Source organism: Herpailurus yagouaroundi, unplaced genomic scaffold (assembly GCF_014898765.1).
Source record: "Herpailurus yagouaroundi ecotype Mexico unplaced genomic scaffold, PumYag 141, whole genome shotgun sequence".
Lineage (NCBI taxonomy): Eukaryota > Metazoa > Chordata > Mammalia > Carnivora > Felidae > Herpailurus > Herpailurus yagouaroundi.
In genome coordinates, this window is record NW_024412396.1 from 17,420,635 (window position 1) to 17,428,158 (window position 7,524).

General features: G+C 37.5%; 1 pseudogene; it reads right to left on the reverse strand.

The window, feature by feature from the left end:
• Positions 1-4,139: 4,139 nt before the first annotated feature.
• LOC121031690 (hsc70-interacting protein-like) lies at positions 4,140-5,322 on the reverse strand (annotated as a pseudogene).
• Positions 5,323-7,524: the final 2,202 nt, after the last annotated feature.

The following is a 7,524-nucleotide window of genomic DNA, read 5'->3' on the forward strand; positions in this document are numbered from 1 at the left end:
TATTTTGGCTGATGTTAGTATAGCCACTCCTGCTTTCTTTTGACTGCCATTTGCATGGGATATTTTTTAATCCTTTCACTTTCAGCTTATGTTTCCTTATATCTAAAATGAGTCTCCTGTAATCAGTATATAATTGGATCCTTTAAAAAAAATCAATTCAGCCAATTTATGTCATTTGATGGGAATTTAATCCACTTACAGGATAAGGAAAATTTTACTGATAAGGAAAAATTTACCATTGCTAATTTTGTTAATTGTTTTCTGTATATCTTGTACCTATTTTTTCTCTTCCTTCCTGTCTTCCTGTGTTTTATTGACTTTGGTAGTGGTGTGATTTGATTCCTTTCTCATTTCCTTTTGTGTATATTTTATAGATTTTTTTTGTGGTCACTATTCCAATGATATAAAACATCTTAAAGTTATGACTTCTATTTTACTGCTAACTTCAGTTGCTTACCAACAACCTTTAATGCTCCACCCCCGTTTTATGTTATTGTCACAAATTACATCTTTATATATTATATACTCATTGACATAGTTTATGGTTTAAAAAAATGTTTTCATCCGGGGCGCCTGGGTGGCTCAGTCAGTTGAGCGTCCAACTTCACCTCAGGTCATGATCTCACAGCTCGTGGGTTCGAGCCCCATGTTGGGCTTTGTGCTGACAGCTTGGAGCCTGGAGCCTGCTTTGGATTCTGTGCCTCTCTTTCTCTGCCCCTAACCCACTTGCATTCTGTCTCTGTCTCTCCCAAAAATAAATAAACATTAAAAAAATTTTCTCATCCTTTAAATTCTATGCTCAAAAATGACAATATGTCAGGCTACTGTATTAGTACACATATTTACCTTTACTGGAAAATCTTGTATTTTCACATGGCTGTGTGTTGCTGTCTACTGTCCTTATGTTTCAACTTGAATAGCTCCCTTTAGCATTTCTTCATCAAGCAGGTTTGTTTGTAATGAATTCCCTAAGCTTTTGTTTATCTAGAAATATCTTAATATCTTCTTTCTTTAAAACTGACATGTGTTTGACATATAATATTTTATTAGTTTCAGGTGTACAGCATCATGATCCAATATTTGTATATATTGGGAAATGATTACCACAATAAATTTAGTTAATCCACCTTCCTTTTTAAATGACAGTTTTGCAGGATATAATATTTTGATAGACAGCTTTTTTTCTTCCAGCACTTTGAATATCATTTTCCTGCCTTCTATCCTGCTTATATTCTACTGAGGAATCTGCTGGTAATCTTATGGAAACTTTCCTGCATATGATGAATTGATTTTTTCTTGCATCTTACAAGATTCTTTCTTTGTCTTTTATTTTAGACAATTTGATTATAGTATGTCTTTGTGTGCTTCTTTTTGTATTTATTCTAGTTACAGTTTTTTGGGATTTAAAAATTTGTATGTCCACTTCTTTCCTCAGAATTGGGAAAATTTGGGTCATTATTTTTTCACATACACTATTTCTTTCTTTCTTTTTTCTCTTTCAGAGATTTCCATAATGTATATATTTATCTGCCTGTTAGTGTTCTATAAGTTTGTAAGGCTCTCTTCCCCCACCTCCTCCTTTTTTTAAGGCTCTCTTCACTTTTGTTTTCATTCTTTATTCTTTTTGTTTCTTGGAATTGATCTGAAATGGTTTCTTTGTTGTCTCTGATTCTTTCACCTGATCAAGTATGCTGTTGAAGTCCTCTAATGAAATTTTCAGTTCAGTTATTGTATTTTTCAGCTCTAGAATTTGTGTTGGGTTCTTTTTTTATAGTTTGTTTCTTTGTTTATATTCTTATTTTGTTCATGCATTATTTTCTTGATTTTATTTAGTTATATGTGTTCTTTTTTAGTTGATTGAACATCTTTTTTGATATTTAAAATTCTGTCAGGCAACTCTTGATCTGCATTTCTTTAGGATTGGTTTCTGGCATATTATTTTGTACCTTTGATTGGGCTATGATTTTCTGTTTCTTTGTAGGCCTTGTAATTTCTTACTAGATTTGGGCATTTGAAAAAACAACCACCTCTCTCAGTCTTTATATGCTGGCTTTGTGCAGGGGAAGGCCTTTGCCAATCATCCTGGTTAGATGTTTTAGGATGTTTGAAACTTTTTCTGATCTCTTCCTCTCCCTGGCATATTCCTGTGGAACTGTAGCTTGAATATTTTCAGCAGCTTCTGAACTCTGGCCTTCTCCTTTCAGCACTCATAGTTAGCTAAGACAGACACCAAGACAGAAGCCTTTATACAAGACAGAATTTTGGATGTATAGTCTACTTCTTATTTCTATGCTGAGGAAGGAGCTCTGGCATGGAGTTTCCTCCTAAATGCTCTATGCTATATAGGGTGAGGGAATGGTGTGCCAGATGGTACAGGTTTTCCTGCTCCTTTCACTGGAATCTCTTCTTGGTTTTACAATGGCCTGGGTGCGTTATCTTTTCTCTTGGTCTCTAGAGTTCTTTGGTACATGTATTGTTAACTCAGTGTCTCTGTGAAAGAAGAAGAGCCAGTAGCTTTACAGTTCACCATATTTTTAGAAGTAACATTGTAAAGCAAAATAATTGCTTAGGATATAGGATTTATTATCTATAAATAATGATCTCTTATTCTATTGTACTATGAAATGACATGTTTTGAAATTTATTTATTTTCATGTTTAGTTTATCCTGACCTGTACTTTTGCTGTATCAGTTTATTTTAGGGGAAGACCAGTCAACTATTTCCCTACGCAGCACAAACATCATATTTTTTGTATACTTAAATTTTTTTTTAAAAAGAGATTATTTGTGTTCAGACAATAGGCTACCAAGTATTCTTGTGCATGTGTGTGTATGTATGCATGCATGTGTATATGTAAATAGAAGGCCAAGGAAGAGTAGGATCTTTCTTCCAGACTTATTAGAAGCAGGATACCTGTATTTGAGGCTAGGGAGAAACAGGATGTTTATGTTAGTGCCTCATTTATGGATACACTGAAAGCAGGGAAAAGTTCAGATTATAGAGAATGGTCTTTTGGAATTAGTAAACTAACGAGTAGTTATTGATTGCTACTGTTTCTCACTGTCAGAGTCATTGTATGATTATGCTAATAAAGGTGTATTTATTACTTGCCTTAAGGTACTTTTATGGGTTGAATTGTGTCATTCCCAAAAAAGCTACATTGGAGTCCTAGCCCCAAGTACCTCTGACTGTGACCTTATGTGGAGATAGTGTATTTACAGAGGTAATTAAGTTAGAACGATGTTGTTATGGTAGGTTTTAATCCAATATGACTGGTATCCTTATGAAAAGGGAAATTTTAGACATACAGATAGACATGCACACAGTGACATCATGTGAACATTAAGGCAGACATTGGAGTGATGTGGTACAAGCCAATGGACACCAAAGATTGCCAGGAAATCACCAGAAGCTAGGAGACAGGCATGGAACACATTCTTCCTTACAGGCTTCAGGTGGCAACAACCCTACTGATATCTTGAACTGAACTTCCAGCCACCAGACTTTGAGACCACAAATTTCTGTTGTTTAAGCCACTCAATTTGTGGTATTTCATTATAGGTTACTAATACAGTAACCTCTTATGTTGCATAATTTAAAAACAAATCTTTATAAATGATTATCAAAGATGTGCTATATCCATCAGCGTAAACGCATCCTGGGGTAATGTAGATGTATGTTATCACTTGTCAATGCTTGAGAGTCTTCCTTTCAATCCAAAAATTTTCTACTCTTACCTCACTCAAATGTTTTAATAGTCATACTGTTGGCATGCAGATACACAAGTTTCTTTTATGATCTTGGGGACAATATTTGGTAGAACAAATTGATAGTTTTGTGTGAAATCTTTTAGAGTCACCATCATCTCTGCTTTTCTCTCTCCTTTCTTTAAGGGATTAACACACCCTTGTAATATGTTTTTAAAGATTTTTAAGGTTTAAAAAGTGTTTAAAGTTTATAATTTCTAATAGGAAAACATCATCTGAATGAAAACCTTAAGAGCAAACCACTGTAAAATGTCTCAGTTGCATGTGGGGCAGAGGAGTAGGGATTATCTTCACAGCACGCCAGCTTTCTTCATGAGGTCAGAGGTACAGTGGTTTGTATTATTGTGACATCCGATAGGTGATCGAGGTTTCTTTTCCTTCAGCAAGGGCTTTATTTGTCAGAAGGGCATTATGCTTGACCTCCAAATTTGGCTGACAATTTACTGATGAGATTCATAACCTTTGGGTTACTCTGATATTTTGACATATTTGCTGGGTTCTGGGCCACATCCTGGAAGGCCACCATAACTTCTGGATCCTGCATGGCTGTGAGAACCTCTGGGTCACTAAGAATTTCATTGAACCCAGGCATTCCTGCCATTCCAGGCATTCTCCCCGCCATTCCAGGCATGCCTCCAGGAAAATTACCAGGCATTCCCCCAGGAAAGCCACCTAGAAAAGAGCCATACTGAGCTCCTGATTGTCTCTGGCTCCTTCCTCCCTCTGGGCTCTCTCATGTTCTTCCCGAGCCTTCTCAACCCTTTCTGTTCTTTCTTGATCTCTCGCTCTTCATGTTTTCGCTTATACTTTCTCCGATGTTCAGCAATTTTCTGGGTCCTTGGTTGAACTTCTTTCAACATTGCACTAGCATCTTCATCATAATCCAGTTTACAAGCAAAGTCAAGATCATGTGCTGCTTCTTCCCTATGGCCCAGAAGTCAGTGTGCTTTCCCTCGCCACTTGTAAGGCTGAACTGAATCAGGATTTATTTCAATAGCTCTGTCACAGCCTCGGATGGCAGCATTTAGCTTCTGTAATTTGATGAAGACACTGGCTCTCTTGGCATACAGAATGGCCAAGCGAGGATTCAGCTTGATGGCATCTGTGAACAAGTCAATGGCTTTTTGTAGTTCACCATCATTTAGGGCATCAATGGCAGCCACTTTTTTTTTTTTTTTTTTTTATCATTTGCCTGATCCATCATTTCCTCGGTTATCTCTACATTTCCATCTCCCATTTCTTGAGGGGCATCAGTATCTGGTTCAATCACACCTTCATTGTCAATTTCTAGATCACTTTCCTCACTTGATGGTTTGTCTATCTTTATGTTTTCCTCCGTCTTCTTACTATCTGTTTTTTCTTCCTTGATATCGTCTTCTGATTTAGTTTTATGAGTAGCAGGTGGTATTCTGCCCCCCCCCCCCCCCCCCCCTCCCCCCCCTCCCGTAGGAAGCGCATTTCCTCGGTGTGCAGAACGCTCGGATCCTGCTTACACATTTTCACGAAGGCCCGAAGCTTGCTCGCTTTGCGGGGGTCCATGGTCCAGAGGCGGCGGCGGGCGGTGGACGCACCTAAGGTCGTGGCCCGTATCCAGGCGCAGGTACTAGCTCAGTGTGACCGTGTGGAAGGGGCTCTGCTTTCTTCTTAAGAGATGTTTGGGTAGGACTCAGCCGCTCTCATAATTTTGTAGAGGACAATTGTGGAAGGTGAATTGTTGAGGCCAAGGAAGAAAGACTAGCAATTTTGACGTGTCTAGTTCTATTTTTAGTTTTTTTCTTTATTACAAGGATTTCACTGGTCAAATCAGACTTTTTCCTTTAGAAATTATTTTGCAGAATGGATTGCGATCACTTTAACTCACTCTCCTTTGGGCCAAATCAGATTTGCTGAGCAAGATAATACAGTTATTTGTGCGTGCAGTAGTAAGGAAAAGAAGAATGAATGGCTTGTAACAGATGCTGTGTTACAAATGTCAGAGCTTTCAATGAGCCCACGACTTTAAAAGGTCATACCATTTTATAGTTATACATTTTAAGCTCAGTAATAAATACAGGGTACGTGCTGTACTTCCTACTTTAAATGGATTGGTTTCCCAATTTTCTGTGTCAAACGATGGCTTTACCATCTGCTGCTGTTTTATTGCATTCCTTCAAACCCAAGCCTTTCCTCTTTCCTAATGTGCTTGTTAACTTGCAGGAGGTGCCATCATCAAGACCTCACACTGTGGAGCTTTATAATATTTGTCCAACAGTGATATGACTGATTGATTTGGAACAGCCCTCAATGCCAGAAATACACTGGGAGAAGAATTATAAGAATTTTAAGATCATTGTTAAGATTCTGGTCAGCATGACTTGGTAAGCAGATCATGCTGTAGTCCTTTTCTGCATATCAATTTGTTCAAAACTTGTTTGTTCAAAACAAAGTTCTTTTATTCAAAATTTCTATATCCTTACTTATTTTTGTGTACTTTATTTGTCATGAATTGAGGGAGGAATGTTATAATTTCCTACTGTGATTATAGATTTATTTTTGCATTTCTATCAGATTTTATATATTTTAAGACTTTACCTAATTTCATGATATATCTTGACTATGTGCTATATCACATGAAGCATCCTAAATACACTGCTCACTTGATATTTTGACCTTTAATTATAATATGTCTGATTACTATTACTTTTTACTTTTGTTTTTAAATGTTTTAATTAATTTTTAATTGAGGTATAATTGATATATTAGTTTTTGGGTACACTTTTTTTTTTTGCCTTTGGAATCTTTTATTCAGATCTATTTTCACAATTACACAGCTGCAAGATTGTACTTGTTTTTCTTTTTCTTTTCTTTTTTTTCTTTTTTTTTATTTAAAAAAAATTTTTTTTAACGTTTATTTATTTTTGAGACAGAGACAGAGCATGAACGGGGGAGGGTCAGAGAGAGAGGGAGACACAGAATCGGAAGCAGGCTCCAGGCTCTGGGCCATCATCAGCCCAGAGCCCGACGCGGGGCTCGAACTCACGGACGTGAGATCGTGACCTGAGCTGAAGTCGGACGCTTAACCAACTGAGCCACCCAGGCGCCCCTCTTTTCTTTTTTTTTAATAAAATCCATTCTTATCCATAAAAATTTCCTGGCTTCCCCTTGCCAATGGTGGAGCCAGCTTAAGCTGGGAGGGAGGTGACGTTTGTGTTCAGAGCATCTGGCCGCCTTTCTTTTCCCTTTGGGTAGTTATCCTTTCTGGTTCTAGGATATTTATGAATCCATAATCTCTTTTTAGAATTACACTTTAATTTTTTTTTAAAATATGCTTCTTTTTTTTTTTTAATTTTAACATTTATTTATTTTTGAGACAGAGAGAGACAGAGCATGAACAGGGGAGGGACAGAGAGAGAGGGAGACACAGAATCTGAAACAGGCTCCATGCTCTGAGCGGTGAGCACAGAGCCCGATGCGGGGCTCGAACTCACGGACTGTGAGATCATGACCTGAGCTGAAGTCGGATGATTAACCGACCGAGCCACCCAGGCGCCCCTACACTTTAATTTTTAAAAGCATTTAACATCTATGTATTTTTATTCGGAGTCATTTGGTTTGGTGTGTGTCTGGGACAGACAACTTATAGCTGGATTTAATAATGCAATATGACTTTCTACTTTTGATGTTTATTTATTTTTGAGAGAGAGACAGAGTGTGAGCAGGGGAGGGGCAGAGAGAGAGGGAGACAATGAATCCAAAGCAGGCTCCAGACTCTGAGCT